At 41.4% G+C, this 22723-nt stretch overlaps 1 protein-coding gene across 1 annotated transcript in view; it reads right to left on the bottom strand.

Moving 5' to 3' along the window:
* The window catches only part of lzts2a (leucine zipper, putative tumor suppressor 2a), a 43898-nt gene that overhangs the window by 12470 nt on the left and 8705 nt on the right, over window positions 1-22723 (bottom strand). The window contains exon 2 of the mRNA XM_085183086.1: window positions 12161-12277. The gene's annotated coding sequence lies outside the window, so the exon portion shown is untranslated. The remainder of the gene's footprint in view (window positions 1-12160; window positions 12278-22723) is intronic.

Genomic DNA, 22723 nt, shown 5'->3' on the forward strand with positions numbered 1-22723 from the left:
GAAATGCCTCCTTAGAAAGTTGGAGGAGCCCCACAACCCTGACTTCACAATCCAAGATGGTGGCATCGCAAATAAACAGAAATAAAAACTTCCACTGTTTCCACTTCCACTGTTGTGAGTTAAAGCTGGATAAATAAGCCATACACACAGCATTGACCAGGTTTTATGCATAAACCTGCTGCAGCGGTGTTTAAAGTGCATTGTTCCACCTCGTTAAGGAGCAAAACCATTTTCTCTTGCTTTTCCAAATTTACTACTGGAACAAGCTCAACTCATGAGCAACGTCACTCCGAGCTCCGACTTCCGCGGCAAGTGGAACACCCTCAAAACACCTGTTAGTGTGACTTGGCCAGCCAGCCAGCAAAGTTTGCCCCTTTAATGATGCTGCAGTCTTTTCCACCTAATGCTGCATGGATTGTAAACATTGCTGTGTTTAATCATATAAGAATGTGTTACAAGTGAATATTTATGTATTTCACATTGTTACCAAAGGTACTTTTGTCTCCTCCCTTTTTCACAAGGAGTTTGCATGTTTGATTTGGCAGCATTTTACACTGATACCCTTCCTGATGTTACCCCAAAGGTGGATTTGTGTCCCCTATAAACTAGCAACCCTAACTAAAATGTGTAAACCACTACAGTATGGAGCCACAAAAAAAATATTCAAGAATAGGCAGAAATGTGAGGAAATATAAAAAACATAAGGCCCAGGGGCCAAAGTGGGCCCAGCAAAGACTCAAATGCAGCCCAGTGGACGGCTTTACAGAAAAATTTAATTAGTCACAAATTTTGGATTTGTAACTGTATTTCACAAGTTTTACAGCTTTCCCCACTGATAAGATTCTCCCCTGTGGCCTTTCATGTAAGCTAAAGTAATTAATTAATAGATAAACAAATAGATTACAGAAGATAGTGATTATTGCTATGAACTCTAGAAATGTCTGTTTTTTATATAGTTGTGTTACAGTAAAGATTAAAGTCCAAAGAACTGTGCTGACAGATTTCTTTGATTTCCCACATCAGCGTTTCTTTATCATGTAGAAAAACTGAGATGTACTGTGGAAATTGCGCTTGTTTTTCAGATATTAAGATATCTCAGGAATTAAATGTGTAGTTAGCTTCTTTACACTGACACAAAAGGCAGTTTTACAAGTTCGGCCCAGGCTAAAGTGGGCTGTATGATTTTGACATCCCTATCCTACCTTTGACAACTAAGTTATAATTAGTACATATTTAAGTCCAAGTAGGTGTTTGTGCTAACATTTTAAAGAAATTATTTCAAGGTGTTCCTCGGACGTTGCATTCATGAGAATAAATGATGACCTCAACTTCCTTCCTCCCATTTCATCCTTTTTAGCATTTCTGCTCAATTTCACCCGTTTTCCCTCTGATTTTCTCACTTCTTTGTTTCCTGCGCTTCACCGTTGCTCCATCTCTCTCCTGTCACTCTTTCTATGCAGCTAGATTTTCAACTGCCCATTCTTTAACTGCAGCACCACAGTGTGACTAACCAAAGGTAAAGCCAGTGTATAGATCAGAGCAACAAGTGGAAAGAATAAAAATCACCAGATCAGAGTCGGTGCTGCAAAAATATCAGTATGCAAGTGGTAATAAGAACCACACATTATGATGGGTGGCCGCTGAGCTGTATATTTTGATCAGTGGCACTCAAGTACTTCCCCAGCAGGACAGGGAGAGTGCATAACATGAAATTGAACGCTCGCAGCAGAAAAATGCCACTCTGGTATACAGATCCTGGGTGGCCTTGATTAATCTTGAGACAAGTGATCGCACTGGATGGAAACAGAGAGAGACAGAGGTAGAGTGAAAATCAACAGGCTAGGTGAGTCACAATAATCCTCGATGGCTGCTAACAAAAGAGGATCCACAAGTACAGGCAAGGCAGCGACACACAAGCACACACAATAAGGCAATCAGTTCACCCCTAATCTGCTCACCTCTTTATTTGTCACGCATCTACTCACTGAAACGCCGCAATAAAACTTCAAACGGGCAAGAAATGGTATTATAATGAAGTAAGCCGACACCACTGTAAAATGAGACACGTCTTTTAAAGTTTTGCCAGAAGACCCGAGGTTATATTATTCCATCATTCCTACACAATGACTGTCTGTCTGAGTGGGCGCTCACTGTCACCTACCCCCACATGGCTAGGCTTTACAGTCTCAGTGTGTGTTTTGCTGAATGCGTGCATACTTTCTTAGTCCTCATTAACTCATCACCCTAGAGCCAAATCTCTCTTCACTCAGGAGAGATATTGTCCTCTTTGTTTGACACTCTTAACTTTTTTCGTGTTGAGCTCTGACTTCATTTTTTCATTTTCTTTGTCAAAAAAAACCCCAAACAAACAAAAAACTGGAGAAATACGTTTTCTAACAAAGTGCAAGTCTGTGCAGGAGTAACTGGCAACAGGTTCTCCTTTGCTCCATTTTTTTCCTTCTGTGCTTTTACAACCAACTTGTTGCTGTTGCAGACCTTAGCCTCTCCCTCTGTTTGGAAGCGTTGCCATGGCATTTGAGGCCCACATTTTTCATGTGCATGGCGAAATGAGATAGAGTCAGGAAGCGTGGTGAAAAAAAGAAAGGAAGGGAAAGAGTGATAGAATAGGTGAATAGGTGAGTGAATGAGTGTGTTTTGTGCATTTGTGACAGTTTGACAGCAGACAGCTTTGGTTCTTTAGCATCTCAAAGCATCTGGCCTCAATTTGAACTTGAGAACGGGCTTACCGAAACCCAGATTTTCTTGTTGTCCTATCACGCACAGGGACGCGCACACATACATATATGTGCAGGGACGAATCATAAAATTCTTGTGGGGGTTGAAACTATTGAAAATGGGAAATGGAAAGACATTTAAGTTGACATATAGCCATGAATAGACCTTGGGAAGATTATTTCTAAGTTCAGTTTGGAACACACTGCCTGTTAGGTTCTCCACAAACACCCACAGCTGACTTAAGAACTGAATCTTCTCATACATTTTGTCAAGATGCACCAGACAATACATGTGGTCACACACACACCAAGCTTCCACAGCCAGTATGTCACTAATAAATGGATTATACTTACTTACAGATGCACACGTGGACAGCTGCAAACAACATGGATGAGCAGTTAGAAGAATAGTTACATTACCATTACCAAGTCTAGTCTAGTTTTAGTGTGTATATGCACATGTTTTGTTTACTCAGCTACTCCTTTTATACACTTCAACCTTGATGGGTTTATGGCTGTGGTGGTGTACCACTGTTACACCAACACAGTGGATTTTTTTTTAATCATACAATGATATACATGATGTGAAGAGAGTTTTACAAAAGTAGCGACTTAACTGTTTAGGAATTACAGACATTTTGATACATAGTTCGCCATTTAGGCTCAAAAGTAACTGGACAATTGACTGACAAGCAGATTCACTGCCAAGTGAGAGCTGTTCCTTCATTATTCCACTGTAAGAAGAGAATAAAAGGCATAAAAGATCTAGAGTGGATTGCAAGTACCTAACTTGCATTTGGTAGCTGTTCACTGGAAGTCTCAATTAGGCTCAGCGATGTCAATGAAAGTTAACAGTCCTTTATTAGGCTTAAAACTAAAATAAGCCTTAGAGAGACAGCAAAAAGTTCAAAAGTGATCAAGTCAGCAATCGAATGAACTGGCCCGGTGAAAAAGACTAACAGGTCTGAAAAACCAAAGAAGACAACTAATGTGCATGATCGCAGATTTATTTCCATGGTTAAGAAAAACAAAATCTAACCAAGTCAAAACCACTCTCTGGGAGGTAGTCCATAATCAAGAGATGCCCTCATGAATGAAAACACAGAGGGCTTACAGTAAGGAGCAAAGCACTAGTTAGACTGTGCCAGAAAACATAAAAAAAAACAAACCCTGTCCTGATCCAAAAAAGTTCTTTGAAAAGGTGAGACCAAGATGAAAGATAAAGGATAGATAGTTTAAAAAAAAAGAAAAAGCATGGATAAGGAATCAAACAGCTCATGACAGATAATGCATACCACGTTATCCGACAAACACGGCGGAGGTAATGTTATGTCATGGGCATGCATGCCTGCCAGTGGAGCTAGGTCATCAGCGCTCATTGATGATATCGCTGCTGATAGAAATAGCAGCATGAGTATGAATATGAATTTAACTTGGCATTAAATTTTAGGTCTGACACATTTAAATTTGTATTAGAAATGACAGAGGACTCAATACCCAGCCTTTAACAGTGCTTCAGTCAGCTGACGCTGGAGGAAACTGAGGTAGCAGTATGTGTAAAAAGGGGAAGATGGCTGACATTCCTGGTCTGCTCCAAATGTTGGATTTTCCAGGAGGTTTTCCAGCCACTGAAAGTTATCCAGCAGTGGTCAGCGGTCAGACCCACAGACACTGGAAATACCAAGAATGCCGGTGGTAGAGACACATGGATTAGTCTGGCCAGTGGACTACCGTTTGTCAGGATCAATGACCAGTTCAAACTAAACTATTTCACTTAATTTATGAAATCTTATCAGGGGGAAAGCATGTCATCTGGTCTTTAACAACATGGCTAATCCAAGCTCTGTTTGAAGCCTCATTGTCCCAACAGTGGTGAGAAGAGCAAGTTTTCCCTCCTAAACTTCCCTTCCTTCCCCCCCTGCTGCTTTGCCTGTACGACAGTGGAGGGCCATTGTTTCAGTTTAACAAGAGGGTAGAAAGCAGAGAGAAAAGGCCTGTTATCTTACACTGAAAGCAACCACACTTTGGCACACAATGTGACCTATAATGTGACGCAGAACAAAGACGGGGTAGCGAGCGATATGACTTTCTCTTTACTGGCATCCTTCAATGAGGAAAAGTAGGACTCGATATCTGAAAAGTCTCAAATTTTTCTTATGTTTCTCAGAAAGTGTCACAGCTCAAGAGTGAAATCAGCAATCATAGCTGAAGCAGAAGATAACAAAGACAATGCCGCCCACACGCATACACAAAAAACACAGAGTGCTACTAAATACAGCCAGGCAAATGAGTTCCACAGCAGCTATTACATAAGCAACAACGCCTCACTTTAACTGTGCCAGCCTCACTGCGTAAATTCAACTCCACTCATGTGGGAAAATATCTGACATGGCGAAGGAGCACATGTGCAGACGTATTCAGACATACTGTCCGTGCCGCTGCAAACTCGAGAAAGACAGAGTGGGGACAGGCTGGCTTGGAAAATACTCATTCAGCAAACTGAGCACAAGCCAGGCCGACTTCAAATCTCTTGCCGTCTCTCTGTCTTCCTGCATATCTGTCTGTCTCTTTCTAGATTCGTCCACCCTGGTCTTCAACTAGAGGCTTTACATAAACACCTGGCATGAGATGTAGCTAAATGGGATCATTGCAAAAGAATGGAGCCGAGCACAGAAAGTGTGAAAGGGGCTAGTAAAATTTTATGGAATCTGAATCCATCCTTATAATTCGGTCTTTCTGATGAACTTGGTGCCCCTACACCAAAGAGACTACCGCTGCTGAATGGGTACATGTATTTCAACACGTAATTTGTCCTATTGCTTTAACAAAAACAGCATTTTGTTGCTCTGCTGGAGATGAAAAAGTAATAAAGGACACATGGGAAAGAGCTGTAATTCTAAGGTATATAAATAACAGATTTTTCTCCAAGTACGATGCACTCATCATCACCTGAACCATGACAATGTAACCCTCTAAGGTTAGGAACCCTAAGATGTAGCACTACTGAAACCAAAAAAACAAGTTCCTAAACTAATATGAGACAAGAACAATGACAGTTCAGCTTTTTAAAAGCATTCTGCTGTTGTTTTATTGACTTAGGAACATTTGCCGTTCTCAGTCAGTCATGTTAGTGCACGATTAGCACATAGATTGTAAATCACTACAGTTTGTTTCTTTGCATGGGCAAGTGCTGTCAAAAACCAGTATGAAAAGCAATAAAAGCCTTTATCTGAGAAAGACTGAATAGTTTTGAATAACATTTTTTTTAAGTGTATCTTGTTTTTTTTTTTAAGGCTACTGCCATTAAAAAGTCATTGTTGCACATGTTGGTTATATTCAGAGGTTATGTGCAGCCTACCATACATTTACCTTTAAATGCTTGCACAGCAAGTTGATACTGATAGCATATCCTCCACCAAGTAAACAGAAACAAGCTCATTTATTTCCTTTGGTGTGACAGCTGAAGTCAAACTGGAAGCTTGCTAATGCTGTTGTAGGACCCCTTTATTTATATTAACCCTCTCGCACACGGGGCTTTGGTGTTATTTCGGCCGGTCATGTACCTCTCAGATGTTGATTGTTCCTAGCATTTATCCCTGTGTGGGTGCATCAATGGCCACGTGCACATTTATAGAGAGGTGTCAGGTTATGGTATAGTCTTTCAGAAACGGTTTGAAATTATGACATACCTACATAGGCATAGGCACGTCTGATGAGTAAAGAAACTGCAGCGAGCATTAAAAAGCTATTCGTTCTTATCGACCAGCAGGGGGCGACTACACTGAATTTGGAATGAAGTCTAGTTGTATAGAACCATGGTCCCCAACCTTTTTTGCGCCGCGGACCGGTTTAATGTCAGACAATATTTTCATGGACCGGCCTTCAAGGTGTCACGGATGAATACAACAAAATAAAATGATACAACCAAGACAAAAACTGTGGTATTTTGTAAATATAATAATAAATGCAAATTCACTGTGTAATTGTGTAACTTCATTAGCAGCGTCCTCCTGAAATCCGCCAACAACATCAAGAGCAACATCCTCCTCTCTGGCCCTTAATGCTCTGTGGTTGCTATGGTAACATGTAAATATTTCTACAACTACAACAGGGGAAAAGACCCAGGGAAACCGAGTTAATGATAAAAACCCTGAAAACCATAAATTTCACACCCGAGCCTCAACTCTTATGGCCTGGTACCAAACAAGTCGCGGACCGGTACCGGTCCGTGGCCCAGGGGTTGGGCACCGCTGGTATAGAAGTCATGGAGAAAACGACCCTTTTGGCGCTCTTGACTGTGACCTCAGTAACACAGTTTAATGATGGCCTCAATCACTATTTTTAAGTCTTACTTAATACAATGTGAGATTTATTTTGTGAATTTGGTTTGATTGGAGTCACAAAGAAGGATAAAGCAGGGTATCTTTTACAGTTTGACTGACTAGCATCTATCATAAGTGTCCCTCGGTTTTTCAGGTAGATCCTGTCTACCTGAAAAACCTGTCTACCTGTCTTCTCATCACATCCAATTTCAAAATACGAAGATGGTGACTGTGAAGCAGTTGGGTGACATCATGGTCGCTATGGCTATCCTTTCTTTAGGGTAAATGACAAATGATCTAAAGTTTTTGCTGGCATTCTGTGTGAGAACGTGACTTTAACAAACTGGAACGTGATCTTAAATGAATCCAGCCCACCTAAGCTCAGCCTAAACAGAGAGAGGATAAAAGGTAAAAGACTTTCAAAAGACAAAGAGAGCCATAAAAGGTCTCAATATCTCTTTTTGAAGCTGCTTAACTACCTTTTAGTACTGTGCATACACACCCAAAGCACACAGGAAGCATTAGTCAACACGGCTGCAACATGTGACACGTTACCTCATTTATTTTGTCCAGAGAAGATGAGGTAACCCTTCTTTTCCATCTCTGCCCCCATTCTCACTCCCCTTCACCTTACCGTTAACGTCACGTCAGCGTTTGTGCATTTATAGAGTAAAACGTCACTCCTGCGAACTCTGCCAAATCCCATTCTGGGTAATTACAGTCTTCTCCTAGCAAGCCCTCAAATGAAGCCTTAACATGATACAATCAAACACAGATACTACAAAGAGTTGAGTGAATGGACAGCACTGCGAGCTGTCTATAAACATATCTGCTGACGCACCACTCTCGGGCCAAAACAAACTTGATGAGAAACTACAATATGTGGCCCGAGGTGCACGAGTGAGTCTTGTAATTACACACATAGGAAAGACATGAGAGGAACAGCAGTGGGCTCTACCCCCAGTGCTTTGTCATCAAAACAAACACAAAGATTCCCTTTGAGTCTTCTGGATGAAAACATGTTTTTTTGCAGGTCACATTTTTGAGATGTGGCCTAATTGTCTGCTTTGGTGCAAGTGTACCTGCTGCCTCATGCTTTTCTTATCTTCACTGTGAGTGTGTGTTAAGACAGATTGAATAACACCCTCCTCCTCCTCCTTCTTCTCCTTCTTCCTCCAGGCCAACTGTCCAAAAAGGGGGGCAGCTTTTCTTAAGGCTGAAATTTCAAATCAATACCCCCAACAGTGTGTAATGAGTAGATTAGCCAGGGTCAGGATTAGAAAACCTGGGCTCAGACACCACAAAAAACCCTCATCATCCCACCTCAACAAATCCAGGCAACCGGTTTTGTTTGTCCCTGCACAAAAACTCTCCAGGGTCATTTAGACCAGCCACAAAAGTGACAACTTAAGAGCAGTAACTTCAAACTTCTGAGTCTGTCAGCTGACTGAAGTTTGTGAATCATCATTTAACTATTCATTACTCAGTTTTTAGAAGTCACCAGCATTTTTTCTTTACTAAACTAGTTTCCATTCTAGTTGCAAAATCCTTGTTGCACGCGCCTTGCTGTCCATCTCCCTTGCGCCTTTCGTTAAATGTAACTCACCCTCATAAGGGGCTTCACACAGAGAGTCAAGGTGCTCATGAATACAAAGTTTATTCTCAGGCGAATTTGCATAAATTTAAACGAAGCCAAACGTCAATGGAAAGCAGGGTGAGGAGAGCCTGAGTTTGGAGAATCTGAGGCATAGGCACTGACGTTTCTCATACAGACACATGTAAGAGCACACACACTCTCTCCTTCCCTCCATACTCACTCCAGTGAGAGCCCTGCATCGCTGCCTTCACTTGTCTCTCTTGGAAAAAAAAGTTAAAAAAAAAAATCAGTCCGGTGCTCTGATGGCTCAGATTCTCCGTGTCTCCCCTTCCTTCTTCTGTCGACTATCTCTCCCCTACAGCATTCCAGCTTCCTGCCGTTGCCTCTGCACCGCTCCCAGACTTCATATCCTGACACAAGGACTTTCAAATGGAAGCCCTTTTATTTTCCTGTCCCCTCACCACCTCCTTCTTGGTCTTCTCACTTCACTCCACTGTTTCTCTTCTCAGCTTTCCTTCCCTGCTGTCTGCCTTAGCACCGCCTCCCCCACCGCCTCCTCCTCCTCCTCATTCCTCCCTCCCCTCTCCCACTTTTGTCTGCCTCTAGTTTCCCTCTTTTAGCACACACACTACTCTCTTCTGACTCCCTTTTTCTCCTCCCCCTTCTCTTTTTAGCTTTAGAATCATCCCCCTCCTCTTTCACATTTACTCTCTGCATCAGCACAGTGCTGCGTCGGATATGACATTTTGGGAAATCTTATCCACTTTTTGTGTTTAGTGGATTTGTGTTCGAGCACAATGGCCCCAGGCATCGGGGGAATACCCCTTTCAACACGGTTTGCAGCACCTATCCCCTTTGGCTAAATACTAGGCCTAGTTACACCCAATTAACAAACATCATCCACCACATGAAGAGCAGCAGTCGCTACAGAGGAAGAAAGAGGGCGAGTCAGTTATCTCAGCTGGGGTATATTATATAACATCTCTCTGGCAGCGTGCACCTCATGTTCTCCAGTGCACATGAAAGTGAGTGTGGGTATTGTTCACCAGGTATTAGGAAGATGCCCAGGTCCAGTGGCTGCAAAACAAGCCCAGTTCATCACCCCTTCACTACTACACTGACAGCTGATAGAAGGTCTTTGAGCTGATATACTGTGTTTGGTTTTCTCCAGACATGGCGGTGTGTATTATGGCCAAACATCTACTTTGGCTTCAAGGTTGTTCCAGAAATCTTGTGGTTTGTTCAGATGCAACTTTGCAAACCTGGCAACCCTTCCAAGCCAGTACTACTGTCATTACCTTTAACATTTAACATACCAACTTTAGAGTCAGAGATGTAAGTCTCTCATTTCCTCATAAATTTACTTCAACTTTTATGATATTAAGCTAAAGTGCTAATGTTATCAAAGCACTATCATTGTTAGCATCACTATTGCTAAGTCCAGCCTGATACAGCTGTAACAGTGGGTACAGGCAATTAATTGATCAGGACAGCTCAATTGTTGAGTTATTTTTTCTTTTTACAAATAAATTCATCATTTAATCAATAATTAAGTCACTAACTGTTTCAGCCCTAATTTACTTTCAGATCACACACTTGGCTCTTGTGTGGCACCCAGCACTTAGCACTCTTGGTTGGTTGTTGTGTGCTGCCGTGGTGGAAAACCAATAAGAGGACTGAATAATGGTGTGTGTGTGTGCCATCACTTTCTCTCTCCTTACTGGAACTCCCCCATTCCTCCCTCTGAGTCCCACGGTGGTAAAGTGAGAGAGGGGGAAAAAAAAAAAAAAGAGTTCACTTTCGCTCCCTGACTTGGCACTTTGCTACCACTAACACAACCCACCTCTCTGGGCTTAAAATACAACACCAGAAAGCTTTTGAGTCTTTTATATGTGTGTGACACTGAGCGAGTGTGTGTGAGTCAGCAAGAGTTTCTATTTCAGCCTTTGAATAGGTAATAACAATCCACAAAACCAGTGCATCAGCTCAGTTTGAGTCAGTGAAAAATAGGACTTGTGACGTATTAAAGAAAAGTGAGATACTTTGTATCTAAAACTAATATAAATCATTTAAGTGGACATATTGTGCTCATTTTCAACTCCATATTTCATTGCTGAACTCTACTAATGTAGTTTTCACAGTTCAAAATGATACACAATATACTTTTTGCAGCCCCTGAGTTCATCCACTTTCTGAAACAAGCAGTTTGACTTTCTTTCCTTTGTTCTAATTGGCTGCCCTTCTCAAACAGAAACTTTGAACAGCACTTGGGAGGAGCAGCTGAGTGCCTGGGATATTTGCTGTCAGTGACATCATACAGGTCCAAGAGTAGAAAAAATGTTTGAAACTAAGTGTTTAGAGCAGTCTGAAACCAGAGCTTTTGGACCACAGGTATTACTTGAATACACTCTGGCCAATTTTACTGTGAACTTGTACCTTAAAACCCAGAAAACATTTCTAAAGATGCTGAAACTCTTTATAGAGATGAGGACAAAGTATGCTTTGGTTTATCACATTAAATCTCATTTTACCCAGCCAAATACAGTTCAGTGAAGCGTTAGCATTTACTAAACAGGTATCAACCAAAAAATTAAATATTAAGTAGGATTGTATTGTATTCTGAAAACGACCTTCTAACACAGGTGGTGAGTTGTGTTTTGGGACAGATAATGAAGGAAGGAGACAGCTGGGCTGAGACAGGGAGGACTGGAGGACAAAAATGCAGCGGAGATAGCAGATCTGTAATGGATACAGGGGAAAGAAGAGAGGAAGACAGCTGCTGCTGCCTTGACAACATAGTATTATCACCCCAAATATCTTACAAGTGCTGCCGTTTACTGTTCTTTAGCTGATAGAAATGATAAGGGGTTAATGTCAGGATTGACTGTTGTGTGACTGCTTTGGAAGAACAACAAACACAAAAAAGTGCATAATATTCTCTGCATTAGCTATATTAGGTGTGTAAAAAAAAAAAAAGTGAAGTCAAAGAAAATTGTGTTTTCTGGATGAGACAATTTGATTAGCAGCACCTTCGGTGCCTTATGTGAGGCACTCGACTACAGTATGGAACAGCATGAGCTCAGCCGCAAATTTCTAACCTCTTGACCCCCTCATCTCTTCCTCTACTCCCTCTAACCCCTGTGTCACATTCTCCAACTGCTATCCTTCTCCAAATCTAGTCCCTAAACAGAAGCATCAAAGAGGCCAAGACCCCTATTTCCATAAATGTGCTTGCATCTGTGTGACAAAATGAGGACACTCTAATATGAGCCCACACCTTGTCAGTCCACTGATCAGCATTGACGGCTCCCATGAAAAGAAAGAAGAAAAAAAAAAAAAAACAGAAGGGAGAAAGAACACAAAAGGGAGGGCAAGAAAGAACAAGAGTGGGTAGTAGGAGGAGTGGGGGATGCTTGAGTCAGCAAATACTGAAGGTCAGCGTTATCAGAGAAGGGTTTTGTCTGCAGAGGGTGTTTTATTTTTTGTTTTTTAGCGTGGTTCTTTACCTCAGTGTGTTACCCAGCGTCCTCCTCCTGGTGGTCTGGGGGAGAGAGGAAAATGGCAGAGAGCTTTCATCCCAGGACTTTGCTTCTTTCTGGGATTCTCTTCAGGTGGACCGTGGCCTGAGGAAAAACAAAGAGTTAAGATGAACTAATCTGACCAGTTGTGTCCGTCAGGTACGAGTGAACTGAAACAGTAAGGGCCAAACATCTAAAATCTACAGTGTGGATTTGAATGTATCTAAATTGGTTAGCATATGAAAACAAAAACACAGTCAGAAATAGCAAATGTGATGACCTCACAGTGACCACAGTCCTAACATGAAGCTGAAAATGCACTTTTTGATCAATAAAATCTACAATCCTTGATCTCTTCCTTCCTCCTGTCTTTAAACAAGCCACTTTTGAGCTGCTTGCATAGTAACTTAAGTCTCACACGTATGACAGTAGATGTTTTTTCTACAAATACACAAATATTTATCTTTATACATCACGCTTTTCTTGTGCAAGAGCTAAAAAAGAATCATGAAATTTGCACAAATTTTAAATTAAACTGTCATCTTGTATTACGGCTCTTACAGCTGGAGTTTTGCACAAGTTTCCTAAAACTAAATGTGGTTCCAATCTTTGGAAGAGAAATGGAAAAATCATCATTAAGGCTATAAAATGAAATGAAAAAGAGAAAGAAAACGTATCTATGAGCAGATAAAGAATATGTGTTTGCCCATAATATCAACTCTGCTTCCTCAGAATACACTTGTGCCTAAATACCTTATCATAACTTCAAAGTGTAAATGTAGTTCCATTAGTACTACCACCCTCTGGTGTCCAATAATATTAACTATAGCATTTTTCTTGTGGTTTGCAGTACATGCACATGGGAGGATTTTATTTCCACCCCTACCAAAAAACTTTGCTACTTTGCTGGGGGGTTTTTATTTGTAATTTTCCTAATCTTTTGATTGCACCCTTTTTCCCTCTTTCTTCTTTTCCACTATCTTCACGGGCAGCCAATGAGGTAATCAGTCAGCTTGTTAGAGTCTGAAGCGATATGATACGACTATTGATTTTGGCCCCCATGTCCCAGTACACCAGGGGGTCAGTAATGCCACATCACCCGACCTCCAGGCCAGGATATAGAGCGGCTTTCAGGAATCACAGACCAGTGCTGACTGGGCACTGACAGCCAGTGCCACCAACAGATAGACTGTAAGAACACAGACCATCACATTGACAGATTTTCCTAGAATTGCTGAGACCAGCCGGAGTTTGGTGTTTTTTCTGGTCAAACTTTAAACAACGAAAAGGACCGGAGCATCACACAGCTCTCACATCAATCTAAACCATATATGTCACATTTTTTTAACATTTGTCCTTAATTGATTGTGTAATTTTGTGTCCAACAAAACAAAATCAGAAAAGAACAGCGATCATCATTGGCTTAAAAATGCAAATGCATTACGTTTCATATAAATCCATACAATCCATTTAATTCAATCAAAAGACCACATAAAACACAATTATTGACTAACTTGGTTCCCATATGGCTTCCATCCAGCTGAAGCCCAAATATCATCAGCATGGAACAACAATGAAACAAAACCGGGTGTCCATCTGTGTCTGTTAACAGGAAAGCTCACAAATTTAGAACCAGATTTGAAATACAGAGGTCAGTAAGGCTTTAAGCCAAGGTATGACTGATTAAAGTGGCAATCAGGGTCTGGGATTTCTGCCATTAGATGATTATTGTGCTTCAGGCCTGATTTGATGGACACGTGATTTGTAGCCGCTAACACCACGAAACAAATAGTAAAGGAAACGTTGTGAGGGGGAAGGTGCGAGAAACGGGGTGGGTCAAGGGCATCTAGCATGTTCTAACACGGAGGCGGGGTGGCAAGAGGGTAAAGGCCTTTCCACAGAGACACGGGGGAAAATTTGTTGAGATAACATGAGAGTGGGTAAATTTATTCACCCTCTTTAAGCTTCACAGATAAATGAAGAGTGAGTGCAAGCAGTGTCCCATAAGGCCAGCTCACAGCCAAATACAAGAATTCTTTTTTTTTTTTTTTTTAGAAACACTAATGTGCAAATACATCAATATGCACACAGATTTATAGATCTAACCCTGGTCTGCCTGTCTTTTAATTGTCATAAAACCCACTGCAAGGCAATAAAACATGACCTGTGATGCTATAATGATCTCCGCAGTGGTTTAAAGGCTTCAACACACACATACACACACAGGCATAAAATCTCGCTTCGATGCTCTCTGTCTAATCAGGCGATGAGATCTCACCCAGTATGATGGGCTGATGTAAACCCATGGGTGCAGATTAGATAGAGATTATTCATCCTTAGATCACTGCTAGATAGATTACATCGCAATAGCAGCATATGTCCTCACTGCAGGGATGACACTGTATGTCAGGACAATGACACTGTGACAGAGGCTCCTGCACGGTGCTGCAGTATTAACTTCAGCTGAGGGTAGCGGTAAGGTCATGCAGCTTGTGTGTGCACTTGGCTGTCTTAGGTTCACTTTGTAAATCAAAGCAATCCTTATGTTAGTAGTAGTTTTCGGTTACTGGAGAGATGCAGTATGGTGTTCTGTTGAGGGAGGAGCGAAGGAGGGTGAAGGCGAAAGTCGCTGGCGTCACCCAGAAGGCGCGGCTAAATCTGTGCCAAGGTGACTCTTGCACAATGAAGCAAGAGAGACAGAGAAGTGTTCAGTTCAGTCCATTAATACACGTACTGGATGTATCTAAGTGTATTAATGGGAGAAATTTGTCACTGTACACATCACTGTATAATACAATATCAGCAATTATTCTCTTGATTGGTTAATGTAAAAAAAAAGTCAGGTAATCATGAAAAGTTGACCATTATCAGATTCCCGCATTAAATGGGAAATCTGAAAATTTTAAAAAGATGGAAAAAAAAGAAGGAACTTATGATGCATTTCACTGGAGGACAGAATTTTTAACTGGAACGCCCCCTCAAGCCAGACTTCCAAAATCAGACAGTCAGAGCAGCCCCACCAACCCTAAGACAATCCAAGATTGCTTCAGGGCATGTAAAAAGCAGTAAAACCATAAGACATGTGACCAGCTAAGTAAGTCAGGGTCTATCCACGAACGTGTGGCAATGGTGGTTTTAAGTGCTAAAAAAAACAAACAAACAAACAATACGCTTTGCACTAATATGATAATGATGCATGACTGACTCTATCTTGCTAAAGAGCAAAACAAAATTCTGTTATTCCTTGTTTTTCTGACTTCACTACTGAAACACATGCAACTCAGGAGTGACATCACTTCCACCTCAATCATCCGACTTCTGAGGTAAATGGAAAGCAGCATTATAGGTGCTTTATACCTTTTTCCAAACATGCTGATTTGCATATCTCAGGTAATAACCGGTTGAATTCACAGCTACTCAGTGACTCACCCGCCTCCTGCACAGTCTACTCAGAAACCATCCTCACCTAAACCGAGCATCAGCGTGACCAACTGTGTTCTGCTTGTGTGAAAGCATAACCTCAGACAAAGACCAGATTCTTATTCATTCTGGTGTGAACACAGCCTACGAGAAAATAACCCAACTTCTCACCTGACTTGATAGCGCAGTAAATATTTTCCTGGTGAGTTTCAGTTGCTATTTTTATCCTGTTTTTTCTGCTTATCCAACGCTAGGTTGCAGGGTAGGTTGGAGCCTATGGAAGCTATCAGGTGAGAGGCAGGGTACAGAGCAAAACACACAGTAAATGAGGGTACAATTTAGGCTAGAGTTAGCTTGTGATTAACAGTTTGCTAATCTATTAGCACTCAGTGTTCTCAGTTTCACAGTTACCTCACTGACGTTTCAAAATACCTTGACGGTGATGTCAAAAATACTGAACTCCCGGCTTTAAAATGGGAGTCAAGAAACCAGTGGGTGATATTCATCATGTCAGCATCCAACTTCTATGCCCAAAACTCACAAATATTACGCACATATATTAATGGAATAGGGGAAAAGCAATCAGCTATTTTGTTTAAACAAGCAGATTGCAATTCATAACACAAAGTGAATTTTATCAGTTTGAGCCACTGCTCATATCAACACAGAAGGGTTTTAATCGAGATACACCACAGCAAGTGACTCTTTCCAAATAATACTCCCACTATCTTTGTAAACTATTTCATCTTGGTTTGGACTGTTGTTCAGACAAAAAAAAAAAAAAAGAAAAAGAAAAAATCATCATCATTTCTATTATAAAAACATTTTTAAAATTTCACCTTTGCACCATTTTCTAGAATTTTAATTTAATTCATCAATATCCAGGAAAATAAATACTGGCTGATCATGAAATTGAACAACTGCTGCTACCTAAGTGTCCCGAAACACCTGAAAACATATAAGTGTAAACTACTTCTGCATAATGTGAAAAATCGGGACAGGTGTCGAGCGTCTCGTAGCATCCATTGTCACATTGCTCATCCTCGGATGCTCGTATTGAGTAAGAATAGAATAGAATCAATGGGAATCGTAAAGCACTTCCCAGGAAAAGAGCAGTCGGGTAATGCAGTTTCTATGTATCTTTCTTTCTATTTTCTCTGTCATTAGCCATATTGTACTCGGTGTCTGGCACTCTGGCTGTTGCGGGTGCCGTTTTCCCAAGAAAGTGGAAAGCTGCTTTGTTGCCATAATATGCCCTGTGTGATGCTTGGCCCACTTTCTATCTTGCTTTCATTGTGTAAGCACACATACATAAAACATGATTTGCTGCTTCAATTTCTGACTTTTATTCAGCTGGGATTTGGTGGCAGACAACATCAGAGCCATGAAAAGCAGAGCGGAGCAGCGACGAAATGCAGCTCTCCCTCTGATCCTCTGAGCGAGGAAGAAAAGAGAGAGAGAGAGAGAGAGAAGGAGACAGAGAGCTGGCTACGATACAAAGAACAAGGTTTAATCACTGACCTCTAGACTTACAACTAAAGACAAATGGCCATGATTAATGAGGCCCATTCATCTTACAGGTTAAGAAAAAAAAAACCCAGCAGGGACTGTGTGTGCCTGTGATGCTCTCGAGCTTCAGTCCTGTTAGTTTGCACTTCACGTGTGAGTCCAAGGAGCTCAGATCAGGATCACTGTAGATCCAGCATTGTTCACTAGAGGGCAGCCTGCAATGATGTGAAATCTGGCAGCTGCAATGATGGCTGCTCACACTCAGTCCTGAGTGAAACTTGTTCGTAGCAACAAATAACAGAAGGAACAGATAATATAGTATAAAGTTATTTTATTATCTGCTGTGCAAAACTATTGCACTAGCTATTTAAATGATTATTTTAACCTTCATTCAGATTGATTGCTTTTCCTATATTCAGTACACTATGTACACTGCTTTAAAAAGGTACACACGGCCACATTATTGAGACTTGTCACAAGGAGTTGCCACAGTTGGTAGCTCCACTTGGGAGACTTATGCAGGATTTCCTTCCTAATGCAACCCGAAGGGGAATTTGTTTTTCTGGCTGGAATTAATTCAGTTATTTTACTTTATTTGGCTACTTATTCAGATATTTTGGGTCTTTTCTAGTTCACTGAGCTGCCTCACTGCACTGGGCCACTTTATTTTACTTATATTTGTTTGGGTTTTTTTCAGTTTCTGCTGCTATAACAGAAATCCATTCATTTATCATCTATCTAAGCGAAGTCTTTCCCATACCGATTGGCCCCCTCCGGTGGTGCATGAGAATAATTAGGGCGATTAAAAAAAGTAATAATTCTCTGTGCATTTGACTTTTCTCTAACCTTTGCTTTTCTTATGAAATAATGCTTTGCACTGGGTAAACATGTCTTGTTGATGCCATGAAATGTTTATCCAGAGAACGTTTGCTATTTATCATCTTGAAGCTGACAGACAGAAAACGGTAATTCAAATAACCGCTTTTTACGACCAAGGTATGCAGAAGAGCAGCTCTGAATGCACAACACATTGAACCTTGAAGCAGATGGCCCACACCAGGTGTCACTTCTGTCAGCTAAGAACATGAAACGGAGGCTACAGTTCACACAGTCACCAAAATCCTTCCATAAAGGACTGGAGAAATTTTGTCCGGCCTGATGGGTTTTGATTTCTGCTGTGAAATTCACATCTTAGGGTCTAAACTTAATGTAAACAGCCTGAAAGCATGGATCCATCCTGCCTTGTATGAATGTTTAGGGTGGTAGTGGTGCAATGGTGTAGGGCAGGGGTGGCAAACTCCAGGCCTCGAGAGCCAATGTCCTGCAGGTTTTAGATAACACCCTGGGTCAACACACCTGAATCAAATGATTAGTTAATTACCGGGCTTCTGGAGAACTTCAAGAAATGTTGGGGAGGTAATTTAGCCATTTAAATCAGCTGTGATGGATCAAGGACACATCTAAAACCTGCAGGACACCGGCTCTCGAGGCCTGGAGTAGGGGATCTTTTCTTGGCACATTTTGGCCCCCTTAGAACCAGATGAACATTAGTTAAACACCACAGCCTACATGAATATGATTGCTGATCATGTTCATCCCTTTATGACCACCACATGCCCATCTTCTGATGGCTGCTCAAATGGCCTCCACTATCACCAGATCTCAAAGCAGTACAGCACCTTTGGGATGTGTTGGAACAGGGGATTGATAGCACGGATGTGCACATGACAAATCCGCAGCAGCTGTGTGACGCTATCATGTCTGTATGAACTGAAATCACTGAGGAATGTTTCTAGCGTGTACCTAATAAAGTGGCCAGTAAGTGTATGACAAGACATCCAGTTTGGTTACCATGATAACCATGCACTCCTCTTTTTTGTGTAATCAAAAATATAAAATCTGTGAGTAGAAAAAAAGAAACAAAAAACAAATTTACAATATTTGAATGAACGTATTTAGTTATGTCAGAGGGGAGTGACCTCATCAGTACTCTCCAGCCTAAAGTGAAAGGTCTAATTGATGCACTCCGACTCTTCGACCCCTATCTCCACTCCTATAATGTTTCTAAGGATCATAAGTCATCCTCCTCTGTGGTCAGATTAGATGAGATGACAAGAGATTGGAGGGGATGGCCGCAGCCGCAGCAGCAGCAGCAGCGGTGGGTAAAGTTTATCTCTGTAACCGAGCTCAAGAGCAGCAGCTGATGTGTGGCCACAGCTGCACACCGTCAACCTCTTATGAAAATCTTGGCAGAACAAATGATGAGTTTGCATGTTTGACGACAGCTGATGACTAATGAGGGTCTTCTATGCAGAAACAATGCAACATGGGCAGGATGAGCAAAAGGTGACCACACAGAGGAAGATTAACAAATGAGAAACAATGACTGCAGGAAAAAATTTCCTTTTCCTTTTCAGTGCTTAAATCACAGCCGGAGCTAAAGCCTTTGTCTTGCTTTTGTCTGTTTCCAGCTCTATCAGCCCCACCACTGTTGTTGTAACAATTTGTCTGTCTGGAGGATATGGATCATCTCTCTTCATTCACACGCTTTTTCTCCTCTCTTATTATTTCCATCCTCCCTATCTTTAGCTTTTCTTACATTATTTCAAACACAATTTTCACACAGATTCAGTATGGGGGCTGCTGCTTCACACTGGTTATCTATCATGTTTAAGCGTCTTTTATTGACTGCACAATGAAAATGCATTATTAAGACACAATAAAAGTTGTCATTTTTCTCAAATCAAGAGATTATTCTCTTGAAAACTTCTTCCAGTATGTGCTAGCGTACTTTGCAGGAGTGAAAGCACCTGATCACTCTTCCTGCAGACGCCTGCACATGTGCACGTAGTGAATGCTGGTTTTATGTGCGTTCGTGAATGTGTACCCTCTGTCACAGTAAGTGTGTTATTGGAGCAGGTTAGCCGGGGGGAAGGAGCAAAAGAAACAAACAAGGTCCTGTGCAACCCCAAGACTGTTGCATGAATCATCCATAAACGTGTACAGTAGCTGGCCTGTTCTCACAGCATTCAGCTCACCAGTAATAACTTACTTCCTATGCAACATGGCAGGTGCTCAAAATATATATTACTGACCAAATGTAATAAATATATTTATATATTTGCAACAGAGCTGCAGTATTTCAGAAATACTGCACTCCTGCATTCAATCAATTTAAATGAATGTGCATTTTTGCCTGTGTGTGTGTGCGTTTTCCTGCAGCAGCAATGACATCAGACTCAGACCACAGTTAGACTGGGTCGAGTGAACATGCTTCTCGCTCTGAAACACATGCATTTACCTGCACGTGCACCTATAGCTGTACGTACGAAGGAGAGCGTGAGAGGGAGGAAGTGAACAGATATGCAAATGTGATCTGGGAACAAAAAGGAGCTTGAAGAGATGGTGTGATTAACTTATTCCCAAGATTAAGAAGTGAAGGCAGGAGGAAATGTCAGAGGAACACAAAAAAAGTCTGTGTGTGTGTTTTGAATCCTCTCAGAAGTGCAGCCTTTGTCGAAGAGCTGAGCTGAATAGTGTGCAGTTTTTGCCGATTTTCTGTCACACGCTGTTTGACCAATATCTCCAGCACGTCAGTGCTTCACACACACACACACGCTCAGATCTGCTGGTGTGTAATTTTCCTTTACTTCAGTGGCAGGTCAGCATACCCATGTTCTCGTGACAGCCTGTGTTTACATCCTTGGGGTATATACATAACTTATATATATAGTGCGTGTTTGTGCGTGGAGCTAATGGAGACTGACATGAGGGCTGACATGGACACTGAGCTGTGCTGCACTGGACCATGCGGTTTAACCCAACAGCAGGGATAAACTATAAATAGACTCTCTCATCCACCCCCAAAGCTCCCCTATTCCCCCTTTTTCTTCCTGTTTCCTCTTTTGCTTTATCTGCAGATCTTTATAACCGTCGCTTGTAATAAAGATTGTGTCTTCCATTTCCTTCTATTCCTGATGGTTGTCTCTCTCGTTATGTCTCTCCAACATCTCTCCCTGTTGTCCCTCCATTTTCAGTCTCCAGCTGCCTCCTGTCTTTATGCATTTTTCTCTTGAAGAAGAAAAAAAAAAGAACAGAGAAACAAAATACTGGAATAACAAAGAGGCCAACACCAATCGAATGGTCTCAGAAGAGAGGGAGAGAGTTTGGGGAGGGTGGGGAAAAGGGGGAGATATGCTAGTTAGGGGAGTGGGGGGTGGGGGGTGGGAGAGATAGAGTTATGTAAGTGAAGCTAATCCCCTCCCAACCCTGCATAATAAATGAGACGGGATGACACTGGCCTCATTTCATCCGTTCATCCCTGCATCTGCCGCACTAGCCTTCCAAACTGCTCCGTCTCCACCTTAATCTGTCTGTTTGATCTTTGACAGCAGACTAGGGCTTCATTTTGAACTCCGTACACCAGCAAATCCTGCTATGTTGAAAGCTTGTATAATTGTATAAGCATCTTGTATAAATATCTTGTATAATAGCTCAACAGCAGTTATACAAGATATTTGAAGTTTTAATTGGGAAAATGCTCCAAGAAAAGAAAAATGGCATCCGTTCCTCCTCTTTTATTTTCCCCCCGATATCAAAGATAACATCAGATTTTTGAAAGCCTTCTTGCATAACACAAGCCAATGCGAGACAGCAAGAATAGAATAAAAAAAACCCACCAGATCCCCTGATGTTTTTGGAGCACCAATGATAACATGTCAAAGATTATGATACAATCCTTTGAAGTGCTGTCCTCTGCAGCTTTCCCTTCTCAATTTAAACCCAGCAGTCTGACCCTGCCTCAATCCAGACATCCTAATCCGCAAAGGCATGCTTCACAAGGGTCAACATGACCATTTTAAACATGTTATTAATGCTGAGATACATATCAATATTACACCACATGACTCTGTAGCACAACAGCGTGTTGCTTCAGACTGTGTCAGACACAGAAACCTAATCCCACCGACTGATTTACGATCTGCTGCTTTGAAGCTTAAGTTTCACATTTTGGTGATCAAGATCTGGGCATTTTGAAACCCGAGGTCCTCAAATTTAGGCGAGAGGGTCGAGTCGATCGTGCACTTCAGGGATATCTACATGGATGTTAATTTTGGCTAAAGAAAGAAAAAGGCTTAAAATAAAAATGTCTAACCAAAAAAACCTGAATTTCTGACTGCTTAGAGCCTCTTAGTGCAACCAAGCACAAGAGACACCAAACAACTTATTAATCACAAGACAGCCACACCCTAAAACTGCCTGCATCATTCATTTTACTTTGAATGGGACAAAATTAACACCATGCTGTATAGAGAAAAACCTGAAAGTCATAGGAATTTATAACCTAACATCTTTTGAACCTGTGCTCCAGACCTGGTGGCTACGTCTATCTTTTATATACAGACTGTGTTCATATGGACACGTTAACACATAGCATAGTTGCAAATGGCCACTAGCATGGCTAAAGAGTCTTAGTCGTAGTTCTAGTTTAGAGAAGCGGGCTATATCAAACAACCAGGCTTAATGAACAAAGGACGTGTAACTTTTCGTGAGTTAAATGTTTCTGGTTTAATAGTTCAGTGTTGAGCACATTTTAAGGCTAATTATCACACACTAATTATC

This window comes from Neolamprologus multifasciatus, chromosome 13 (genome assembly GCF_963576455.1).
Source record: "Neolamprologus multifasciatus chromosome 13, fNeoMul1.2, whole genome shotgun sequence".
Classification (NCBI taxonomy): domain Eukaryota; kingdom Metazoa; phylum Chordata; class Actinopteri; order Cichliformes; family Cichlidae; genus Neolamprologus; species Neolamprologus multifasciatus.